Source organism: Alosa pseudoharengus, unplaced genomic scaffold (assembly GCF_046254945.1).
Source record: "Alosa pseudoharengus isolate Yale_2024_CS ecotype anadromous, Long Island Sound unplaced genomic scaffold, YU_APseudo_1.1 YU_APseudo_1.1_scf_7, whole genome shotgun sequence".
NCBI classification, from domain to species: domain Eukaryota; kingdom Metazoa; phylum Chordata; class Actinopteri; order Clupeiformes; family Clupeidae; genus Alosa; species Alosa pseudoharengus.
The window spans coordinates 6223733-6236465 of NW_027468859.1; positions in this window are offsets into that span (position 1 = coordinate 6223733).

The following is a 12733-nucleotide window of genomic DNA, read 5'->3' on the forward strand; positions in this document are numbered from 1 at the left end:
CTCAGTCACACTTGTCTGATAGCAGGGGCTGTCATTTTAAGAACATTTAGATGTATTGTAAAGAATACAATTCTACATTGACTGTATTGTTTGATTTCTCATTGATATTACATTTTACATTATTGTAATTTAGTTGACACTCTTATCCAGAGCTAACAAAGAGGGCAGTCCCCCTTACTCAGGGGGCACAATGGTGGTGGCTCACAACTCTCTAGTGTTTCTTCTGGAAGGCCCCATCCTGAACCACTAAGACCACAATAAGACCTGATGAAGGATGATTGATTTATTTATCCCATGCACATGAAACACATCTCTCAAAACTAGAAGAAAGAAACAGAAGAAACAGCAGGAACAGCAATTATAATAGGAGCAAAGTTCATGACCATAGATGGCCATGATTACCAGGAAAATGATAGCCGCAAAATGATGGCTGTGTAATCTTATGTGCTTTTTGTGGAGGAACATCACAGTTTCTTTTAATCCTTTTATCCACATACACACCTTTTCAGGGCGTACACACACTGGGCATGGTTCACTTGTACTGCGTCGGAGTACCGTTCTTTCCTATTCTTGGTCCACATTCACACTACATACTATCAAACTGTACGGTTAAGCTCCGTTCTTCTGATCGTAAGCCCAACCATACCGTGCCCGAGTCCACATCCTCAAGCGGACACGGGCACAAAGTACGGTACAAAGCGATCACAAAGAGTCTTGAGTTATTCTGAGCACATACAGTTTCTTGCTGTCATGCCCTCACAACAAAGAGCTAATACTGGAGCCTTGTTTGGAGTGTATGTAGTGTATATAGTTTGGTGTAGAACTGTCTGTTTTGTATCTCTACTTTTTTATGAACAAAAAAACATTCAGCATTCAGAGGTAGGCAGGGCCAGAAAATCACTTCTGTACCAAGTGTCATAATAAGGCACAATCATAGACATATAAGAAAGTCAATGGGCACAATAATATAATATAAATAAATCATGCTTGTCAATTTGTCTCCATCTCTTACTCCATCCCCTACTTTTGTGTATGAGTGTGTGTTTGTTTTGTGTACATGTGTGCTTCTGTGTGTGGGGGGAGGGGTGTTCGCTTGCGAGTGTGTGTGTGGGGGTAATGGGGTGTGTGCTTGTGTTTGTGTGTTTATCTGAGTGTGTGTGTGCGTGTGCCTGCATGTGTGTGTGTTTTTATGTGTGTGCGCGTGTGGGTGTTTATGTGTGTGTGTGTGTGAGTATGCGTGCCTGTGTGTGTGCATTTGCATGCATGCGTGTGCATGTGTACTGTGTGTGTGTCTTTATGTGTGTGTGCGTGTTTATGTATGCGTGTGTGTGCATTGGTGTGTGTGTGGTGTGTGTAGCTGATATGGCCCCCGATGAACGGAATTCCACGAAACTTGGCCTGCATTCAGAGGGTGTCAAAATTATCCATTTGTGCAGTTTTGACCCTGTAAGCCACAGATACATGCGATTACAATGCCTCGTTTTTGCCTTTTCATTTTTAACTAGGTGGCAGATATGGGATGTGTTGACATGGCCCCTGGAGACCAATATACAAAATAATGCTATGTCTGGAGGAAACCGACGCGTGTATTTTCTCTTACCGCTTCCACACCTTTAACGATACCGGTAAAGAAAAAACTCGCGTGCACACACAGAGGTGAAAGCGGCTAAAAGTACTGTAGTGAATTTCCCCTTGAGGATCAATAAAGTATCTATCTATTTATCTATCTATCTATCTATCTATCTATCTATCTATCTAGTGCATATGCCAAACCAGTTGATGGCGTCGGGCCATGCAGAGGCTTCACATTTAATTCACATAGAAGACAAAACATTGTTGAAACAGTTTGTTAAGCAGTCACATGAAATAAGGAGACAACAGACAATTCGGTTTTCAATTCAACTGTTAAACTAATAAAGTTAATTTTCAAGGTATGTGACTGCTATGTGGAACTTCAAATGCTTACGTATTGCATTAGGTCTGAGCACCACTGAAGAAAACATTAACATGCGTCAGTCATAGGTTGTAGTAAGCTAATGTTTAAAGTTAAGCTAACAGTGTGTTTCTAACTTAGCCACAAAAGGCTGATAAATTGTGTACATAAATCATGACAGGGGAAAGAAAAAAAACATTTTAATATGATAAACAAATGGTTTGGTTTGTTCTGACAAGCAGCGTGTCAGGCCGAGTGCAGTGGCTGAGTTGAGGGGTGGGGCAGTGACGTCATAAAATTGCCGGCTGTGCTGTCTACACAACAAAAGTTAGCCGGCGGTTTCAAAAAATCCCACTTTGGAACCCGGTTACAAAAACTATCGGTTACAGCCTCCTAAAATGCCGGCGTCATGTACACACAAGGCCTAACCGATAACATAAATTCACCAATTTAAAAAAAAACAGCGTCGTGTAGACAGGCCCTAAGTTGGTCGTCCTAGGCCCTACGGTTCTCGATATATTCACAGAAAAGATGTGTCAGGCTAGCCTAGAAATCTAGACGCGCCCCTAGCGGCAGCAAATTACATTTGCTGCCAGGGCTAGTCTAGCAACTCTCCATTGGCTTGTGAGCTCCAGAAATCGCAACTTAATCAGGCCAATGAAATCGTGTATAGAGTCGTTAGGTGGGCTTAACATAATGATTGATGGCAGAGTTGCAACGGTTTGGCTTGAATTCCCTGCTACTTGAAAACAAATAAGATGGATGTTGCTGCTGGCGAACAGTGTGACACGAGTTAAGCTTTTATTAAGTTGCCAAACGTTTGAACTAGCCAACTAGCTCCGCTGGTGGGAAACGCATGGGACTCATAGCGCTGCCGCTGTCCTATTGCGTGCAGAGGGAATTTGAAAGACAACTGATTATCCCGCCCCTCGGACTGAGCACTGCGAACGGTGAGTGTCCAGACCCTACATTTTAATGTGGGTCTGGCTCGTCAGGCTAGTGTCAGGCCATCTACAGGCCGATTGGTGTACAGTCACTAAATGTACACATATATTAATTTATTGTATGGCCCCCATGAACCAAATTCCATGAAATTTGGCATGCATTCAGAGGGTGTCATAATGATACTAGTCATCAACTTTTGAACATGTCAGCCAAAGATACCTGGATTACAACACCTCATTTTTGCTTTTTCATTTTTAACTAGGTGGCTCTATCTATGAGTGGATGTATTGACATGGCCTCTTGAGACCAACATACAGTAGGAAAAAAAGTTGGTCATCCTAGGCCCTACGGTTCTTGAGATATTCACAGTCAGAAAACTGTGTCTACTCTCCTTTCAGGGGGCCCGGTGTGGGGTGGGCGACAGATCAAAGCGAAAAACAATGGTTCCATGTCACCCTAGAGAAATCAGATTTGTTGTTGTATAATGAGAAAATGCCTATTTTACAAAATTGCGTGCTCATTTTACGAAACTGTGTTATCATCTTAATTTAGTAAAAGAAGTGCACAATTGACCAGTCGCTAAGCCCCGCCCCCCATTGTTACCGTGTGAAAACTCGGACAAACAAACCAGACTTGATTAGAAATACATTGTGGACAATGGCAGCTGACAGTATATGAAAGCAGGCTTTGAGGACGTTTTGGTCGAAAAAGGATTTACTTTCCTCCAGAAGCTATCAAAAGGGACTTAATTATGCTATGGAGTACGGTGTTCATTTTAGGACATCCTCAGACTCAGGTGTCAGACTCAGAAAAAATAATTCCGTGGAAATGCATGGATTCCAGTTGCTGCTACTGGAAGAAACTGGAATCCATGCATTTCCACTGAATTATTTTTGGAATCTGATCCCTTATCATACCTGTTCATTCTTACTCGTCGCTCGACTTATCGTGACTAAATTCAAGATGGCTGCAAACGCTAAACTTCGTGAAGATACTGTCTGTATAAATCGTCTTGTAAGTAAACTACCAGTGCTTTTTCAAAGTTCTCAATGTCTCGTTTTACATGTCAGGGCCTTCGGTAGTCTACCAATGAAGTGTGGAGATACATTGAGCCTCGTAAATGGTGTAAAACAGTGATTTATTTGCATGGCTAGCCCGATGCTGAAGCACCACCATTGAAAAAGCTGTTGGTAGCATCGGCTAACTAGCGCCAGATTTTGGAGTGCAGGGGACAAGCCGAGATGGGCTATGAGACATACGTTCACACTCGGTATCATGTTTCAACACACTTTAGGTCAATATCACACCGGAATTCTCCTTTAATGTCGCGTCTAGATTCAAAATGCAATACATCAGCGGAACACACACCAGATACAGACAACCTTCCTGCCATTAAGGCCCGACAGAAATGCTAGAATCAACAAGACGTACACATAACCAGGTTAATAATCCTTGAAAATTATACTTCCACAAACACATAATCTTTCTATATAAGCTAACTGCAAAACGAATGTCTCTTTTCCCATCAGGCAGGAGAAGAGGTCTTGCACTGAAACTGTTCAAAATGTACATTACACGTGTTTAAGTAAATCTAAAATGAAAACGTATTGCTTTGAGGTCTATATAGGCTACACAGTCAAACAAATAAAACAGTAAAACAAAATTATGCAACTTGAATTAGTTATTACTTCTTTCAAAAGTATTGTTTTGAAACCAGTATTGACATATAAAAGAAATATAAAGTGCAACTTGGCTCACAGGATTATTCTCTACAATAGAAACAATAATCATCGGTTTAACATTTACAAATTTTGAGCCAGGAAAACTAGACGTCCACACCATCTGGTTTGAATGTCGCCCTGTGGCAAGTGACAATGTTGCCACCAGTGGTCGGGATGCATAAATACTGCTGAACTAGCTTGGCAATGTGAGGGGAAATTTGTCTGATGCCATCTCCACCAGAATAAAGGGTCTACATCACTGTCAACCTCTGTGGACTGTAAGTAGACGGTCAGCTCCATTCTGATGCTTTCCTCTTCTGACAGTGTGCTGCTGGTGGTGGTGCTTTGCCTTTTGAAAAAGATGGCCAAAGCCTTTTTTTCTTTTTTTCCTCAGGAGGAACAGACTCTGCTTCTGCACCAGCAGCCCCTGAATGAGTGTCCTGTTGAGTCTTTATTACTGACACTATCTCTTCGACTGCTCTGGATAAAACCTGCTCCACCTTTTTTTTATCCATATACTTGGTTCTAAACTGTGGATCAAGAGAGATGCAATGTCAAGCAGGTCATCTGTGACTTGATCGAAATATTTTTCATTCAAGTAGGCTAGAATGTTTCTCTTCACATCCTTCGTCAACTGAGTATCACTCTCTTCCTTGGGGTAGGAGACACTGACATATTGCTCTCCTGACAAGGCATCTGTGAAGTCCTGGAGTGGACTCAACACCTTGTTGACAGCCTCTAGGACATCCACGTCTTGCCAGCTAAGGACCAAGTGCCTTGATTTCTTGTCAGCTTTTCGAACCTGACTAATGGCCCTCTCTTGCTCAAGTACTCTTTGAATCATCATTTGACGTGATCCCCACCTGGTAGGCGTCTCAGTTGTGAGCACATGCTTTGGAAGACCCAGATCATTCTGAACAATGGCCAGGCCAGGCCCTCCTTTTCTTCCAAGAGTATGAGAAGGCTGACACAATTTTTTGCAGACACCTACTGCACATTGTATGCGGTCATCTTTCACACCTCTCTGTAAAAACAACAAATAATTATAGTTTACTTATCCTGATTTTAATTAAAACACTGATTTTACTTTTGCCCCAAACCAAATGATTCCAGTAAACCCACATGAAGCAAGTTGAAAATAATATCATATCAGGCATTGATAATGATGATGATGATGAAGAGAGATAACAGAAAACTCATAATTTTACAGCTATCAATTATAGTTCACTATTAATTAGGCCTGTCAAAATAACTGATTAATTTTGATTAATTAATTTGAGAAAAAAAAACTGATTAAAAAAAAATAGTGCAGATTAATCGATTCCGTATGACCTTTGACTCTAAGCCGTTCTAGTCAGTAACCATTAGACTGTAAAATTAAGGAGAGAGAAGAAAATGTACTGCCTAGATCATTGATTGGAACATTTACTTTTAAAAAAACAGCCTGATGGTGTTGATAAAAATAAAGAGTTGATTAAAATAAAGTCCTCTGCAATGTCTGTAGCAAGGAATTTGCATATCACCGGAGTTTGTCAACTCTAAAGGTCGCACATCAATGCAAAGAAATAGTGTTGACATTGAGGGGAGTGCACTTTTGAATTTATTTCCTCAGCATATTAGGTCATATCGTAGATTATTATGGCCATTATTTGAACAGTGAAAATAATAATATATGTTTTTTTAACTTTAATGTCATTAATGCTGATTATTCAATGATTCATTTGAATTTAAATATTTAAAATACTTTCACAGCAAAAATTATATATGCGATTTATTTAGATTAATTAATCACAGAGTATGTAAGTAATTCGATTACATTTTTTAATCGATTGACAGCCCTACTATTAATATAATAACTATTGCTTACCTATGGCTAAGTAAAGCCTGTGACCAAAGCACTGGAGTCTTGTCCAATTGTTCAGTTCAATAGCCTTCTTGATGTTGGCTCCATTGTCTGTAGTGATGGCCACTAGCTTCTGCTCTGAAAGCCCCCATAAGGAATCAAGGCCTGCTGCAAGTAACTCTCCAGTATGGTCATCAGGAAAGTAGCTTGTTCGCAAACAATGAATTTGCAACACCCATTTGTCACTTATAAAGTGAACTGTAAGGCTATCTACTAGTTTATTGACGCAAATACATCCCTACTAATTTGTTTAAAACCGAAAGTGGACAGACGTGGGAGGGAACTTTTTACCTTTGCAGCTTGGACCAATGATTGCACAATTCCGACTCGGTCTTGCCTTCTCTGGTTGCAATTAGATTAATGAGATGTCCTCAATGACGTCGGGCTTTGAATGATTTCCGGGGCACGAGCTGGAGGACCGAGGAGAGAGACCGTATGCAAATAGAGGTTTGAGAAGACCCCAGATACTTTAAGGGAATGTCTTCTAGTGGGGAGTAGTCATATCGTGGGGAGTTTATTATTTCGTTTTGGCAAGTAGCCGTATAATAAGCGGGATAATGTATAGAACGCCGGTCATTACTGTGAAAATAAGTCCCTTCAGGGCGGAACAAGACCCCATCCGCTGCGTGTCGGGGTCCGGTTCGCCCTGTCGGGACTTATTTTCCCAGTAATGACCGGCGCTCTATACATTATCCCTTACGTAATAAACCCGTTTAGAAATCATTTGGATGGTTAAATGACCTGTTCCGGTGAAAATGGTGACTTTCCCCGCTGCACCTAGCGTCCCCAGGCGGAAAACCAACCTTGCAACATTGAGACTACCGTCCCGGAAAGAGAAGTGAGAAACAAGAAACTCATTTTAAATCGTGTTTCTTACCTTGTAACATCCACATAGTTCTGCCAAACTTATGCTAACCGTTCGTTAGCTTGTAAACAAATCCATGTGCTTTATTGTTACCTTTTCCCACAGTTTGAAATAGCATAATGCACAATTTCTCCAGCAGAGGGGGAAATCCTGCCAAGTTTCCCTTTAACTCATTGAATGCCAAGCTGTTTTCGGGAGCTTTGTCCTAGAGTGCCAGCAATCTAGACCATTGTTGATGATTTTTGTACAGCCACAGCATATTCTGTGTTATAGCTATGTAGAAAAAAAGCAGAGGCGCACTCAAGGGCTTGATTCTAATACAAATTTGTATTTGAGAGACGAGGTTTTTTCAACAAGTTTACAGACAAAAAACTGGGAAACAAACGTTTCGGGCTTAGCCCTTTATCAATGTCTCCATTATGAAATGCGTCACAGAGCGTTCAGGTTTTTTATAGCCGTGATGTGTTAATTACCGTAATACTTAATGTCAACACAAAAGACAAATCGTATAAACTACACCCAAAACCAAAAAACAACCATATGTGCAATTAACATTAAAAACATATACAGACAATTATGTATACACATCTGGATTCAAGACAGCAGTATACACCATAATCCAAGATCCACAAAAGTGCTTATCGCATCACAAAAAACATAGCTATATATAGCTATGAACACATACAATGGCTCGATTAAAAGGTGAGACTTTAAGCTCTCGGTGGGTGCAAACCGTGTATTTCTACACGCCTCTGTTCCTGAGAAATCCCAAGCTAAACAGTGGCTAGTTTTCATCAAAATCGCTGTTTTTTTTTCTAGAAATGGAGATTTAACGTCTTTCATGAAATATGAAGTGTTGCCTGTTACTTACTTGTGTAAACCTTCCGGGAAGTGATCAGCGAGACCTGGCGAGACTGCCACCTAGTGATAGACCCACGAAAATGGCCTGGTTTTGACCTGACGTGCATGCGTCACTGATTCGACCTTCCGAGTTACGATAAAATTTCCAGATAAAATGTCCAGATTGTGCTTTTTCATGAGTTTTCAGAGTTCCCAAAATCACATATAAAGAAACTAGGCACAGAGTGTCTAGTTTCGTAATTTAAAAAAAAAAAGCTAAAAACGTAATATTACGTTTTTGGCACTCAACGCATGGGAAGAAAAAGCGTAATATTACGTTTTTGGCACTCAATGAGTTAAAATGAACGAGTCGGACTGAAATGATTGAGCCCTGCACGAAGTCCGGCATATTACTGATCCCATATAGCTCCCCTTTGGTTGTTCTAATGGCATAAAAAAAACCTGCAGTATTGCGCTGACATCGGATTTGGTGATGGTTTTTAAATAAATGTCTCTTCGTTTCAGATAGCCAGGTGTTAAATTAGTTAACGGCCCATGACGTTTGCTTAACAGTGTTGCTTTTGTAACAAATTTAAAGCATCAATGGTATAACACTAGAAATTAGGATTAGGTTTGGCTTTCGAAGTGAATTGGCTACGACCACTGTTTGAATAGCAAGCAGTATCAAACATTTATTTTAATATCCCACATGGATCGTGAAACACATAGAAAACAACAACAAAAATAAGAAATTCCTCCAAATAGTCAGTCAGTTCAAAAGAAAAATCAGTCCAGTCAATTAGCTCAATGCTCAACTCAGTTGAGTTTCAGTTCAGTTCCTGTGTGGTTTTTTGAACTCTGTGGTTTTTTTAACTCAAAAATGTTGTTGAATAAAAGGCCTTGTTTAAATCACTACCCGGGCAGTGTGTAAGAATGTTGGAGATCTCATAAATCTTATCTGTATGATGTATCCAAAAGCGTGCAGTCCACCGGCTTGGCAGGTTGATGGCCACTGGTTACAGTCACACTCCAGAATCGCTGGCTCGCTGTAAAATCTATCTCTCTCTCTCTCTCTCTCAACAATGGCAGAATATGCACAACAAAAAAACAATCTGCATACAGCAATGCAAAATATCTCATTAGTAGCTGTACATGGCTTTATCACAGCTACATAGCTTTATATAACACATTCAAAATCACTGTTACTCAAATTCAAATCTATATCACTATCACTCAAACATGAGCATAATGTACTGTGTAACATACCACTTCAAATATGACTTAGAACACAGTCAGTAATAATAAACGTGAATAGTGCAGGTTTAAGTAGCCTATGTCTTATCTAGAAAGTTACTGAATTCATTAAAATCATATAGCCACAAATAGGACCGCAAAATACGTTGCAAACATTCTTTACAATGGCTCCCCAGTAAACAAAATAAAGTCCTGGCGATGTCCCCTAAAGGTCCCCTGGCGAACGTCACCTCCTCGACATTGTGTGGGGTTCCCTTGATGTCCCGCGGACCTCTGTTCGGGAGGTCTAAAAGATGTCCCCGAGACTTTGAGGAGACGTCCTGTAATGGTCACCACGACGTTATGCGCACGACGTGTATATTTCGTAAAAAAAAAAAAAAACATGAATCGTGATATAGCGGTATTTCAGTCTATACTAGTATAGGCTCCACCGCTGCTAGGAGAGAGGATGTCAGAACATGAGCACGCAGTTATGATTTGTATGGCGATTACTCAATCAATTACACTTACCTCATGTTTTCACGTCGTCCAGTCATGTATGAAATCATGTCCTCCTTGTGCGTCAGAAATCTCATATGTGCACTCTTCTTTGCTGTTTCCACAAGGAGCTGCTGTGACATCGGGGACAGCTATGTGTGACACTTTTAAACGCGAGCATGCGTCAAATAAATTACAATGACATTTAAACAAGTCATGAAGAAGCAGTATCCTTAATTTTTCTGCAATGTAGAGCTAGATCGTTTTGCTTTACAAATTAAGTGGTCACTTTTGCTAGACAACCCTAAACAAATGCTACGTGGTCTGTTTTTAACATATCTCTAGTTTTATTGCATCGTATTCAGCTGCAAAAGTCCTCGGTTCAGCCAGGCCCGTCGCTAGAAGGCAAGCAAACCAAGCAATTGCTTGGGGTCCCGAGCTGGCCAGGGGCCCCAAGACAACGACTGGCTAAAAATAAAATGCAACGACAAACTGTGAGCGCCCCTTTGATAGTCAATGCAGTAAAGTGCAACGACACTGTTACCGGCATTACCGGGATCCCCCTCAAGGGGGCCCCTCTCAGTAGTCGCTGACAGCAGCCAGCCAGCCAGGTTTGTGGTCTCTGCTGCTGCCGCGAAAATATAAAACCTCGGCAGTCATAATGAAGCGGAGTTATGCGTCCGGAAGCCAGAAGAGAAAGGAAGAGGATGACAAGAAAAAACAAGATAGTGGTAAGTGATAAATTACACTGGATAAAATAGCTCTACTTGTCTTGTACAAATGGTGTAATGTCGCAGCAGGAAGGCTAGCCTAGCAAAAAATGTTTGTTAACTACCTGCCTGACGGCCCATGCTGCTTACAACAAACTAGAACAGTTAGCGCAACTTTTTATTTCCGAACGGACGGAATATGGTTACATACTGTAATATGTTTATTAACGGGATAAGGAAGACGCAGATCTGTTCCAGAATTACTGTTTATCGTATTTATTGACATAACATTGCTATAGCTTTGTAATAGGTTTTGATGAAGTGGCATAGCTTCTCTGCTATACTAACTATTCAACGGTGATAATCTATTTACCAAATGGGGGTTAGGAAAACCACACAATAAATTCCGTGCATCAAAGCAGACTGGAACATTCATGTCTAGTAGTATTCATGCACGCCAGCTGTCTTTAAAGATTACTGTCTTTAAAGCATCAGGTGCGTCTGTCTAATTCTCAAACAGCAGAATGCTTAAATGCTATGTTAAGCTACAAGTAGGCCTAGGTCAATGTATAACATTAGCTTGGGATGTTTTTACAGTAAGCATTGGTAGTTGTGAAAGCAGCTGCATCCCTTCTAAATATCAAAATATGGAAATGCTAACATATCTTTTCTTTCTCCCTCAAGGTGCTTTGCTTAAATTTCTCAGCCCTCAGGCTCTTCCTAAGGATACCTCCACTGATGAAGATGGCCTGAAAGGTTAATCTTATGTGTGTGTGTACTTGTATTTATGTTGGATTTTCAAATTGCTATACAACCTGCACTCTTTATAGTTTGAACAATGCATCCTTTTTCTGCATAAGATGGCAGTGTTTTATTTTCTCACTTTGTGAGAACTGAAAAATGTTAATGTGAGTGTGTGTGTGTGTGTAAGTATGTTGGATTTAGTTATTGTGCACTTTTTTACATTTATATTGGATTTTATGGTACGGTGGTGTTTTTGCAAATGTTCAAAACTAATGCACAGTATATATATGCAACTGCAGTATTGCACTGTCAACATTTTGTATTTATATTAACTGTGGGTGAACTTAAACTGTATGGCTATGCGGTGGTTCCTGTAGGCTTTGCGTGCGGTGGGCGGGGGGGCCTCCATGTCCATTTTGCTTGGGGCCCCCAAATTCCTTGAAACGGCCCTCGGTTCAGCCCCTATTCGGCCGTGTGTGTGTGAAGATGTCAATATTGTTGTCAAAATCTTAACCCAGATTCGAACTCTTGGACAGGGGACTGGTAACTGCTGTGCAAGGCGGCTGTCATCTGCCGGCCTTAACGCAATGCGCCACAGAAGTATGTGCAGGTGCCCGTTCACGTGCTACTAAACGTCATTAACCACCTTAGTCCAGACTACTGAAGTTTGGAAACTATCATGGTCCAAATTTACAGTACTATGTAAGTACGACAGTTTTGGGAAACAGTCATAACTTACATGTTGGTTAGTTGAACGATGCATCCTGTTAGTAAAAACCTAACCTCCGTAGTTGCACGGGAAACGCACCCCAGATCAGCTTGTAGGCCATTAGCAATCTGTTTATTTTATTTTATGAAACCTACACAGTAGATCACATGCCACATTCTCACTTTCAATAGACAGATGCAATAGCCATTGGTCAAGTATTGAGTATAAAGCAATTAAGATAGTACCCTATACAAAAAGTACTTCATACTATCATAAAAATTCGTTAAAACAAATAGCATTTTGCAACTTGACAAAACACTGGATTAAATATCGTAGGCACAGGAGAAAACTTGTACATCCATTGGCCTGTGGGGAGATCACATGCCAGTTGCCTCTCCCTTCAGTGCTATGACTCGTTCGGCTGTGAGCTTGTTTCGCCAAAAACACTCTATTGCAGATATCAATGCGTCTTTGTTCATGGGTTTGGCCTCACAGCAGAGGCTTAGACAACTATGACCCACGTTTTGGTTTCATAATTTACCCTACTTATTGACTGCAATGCAAAGTTATTTTTCTGTACAATAAACAAATACATCTGCTTTATGCCGCAGAATTACGCACTTGGCCAGCCT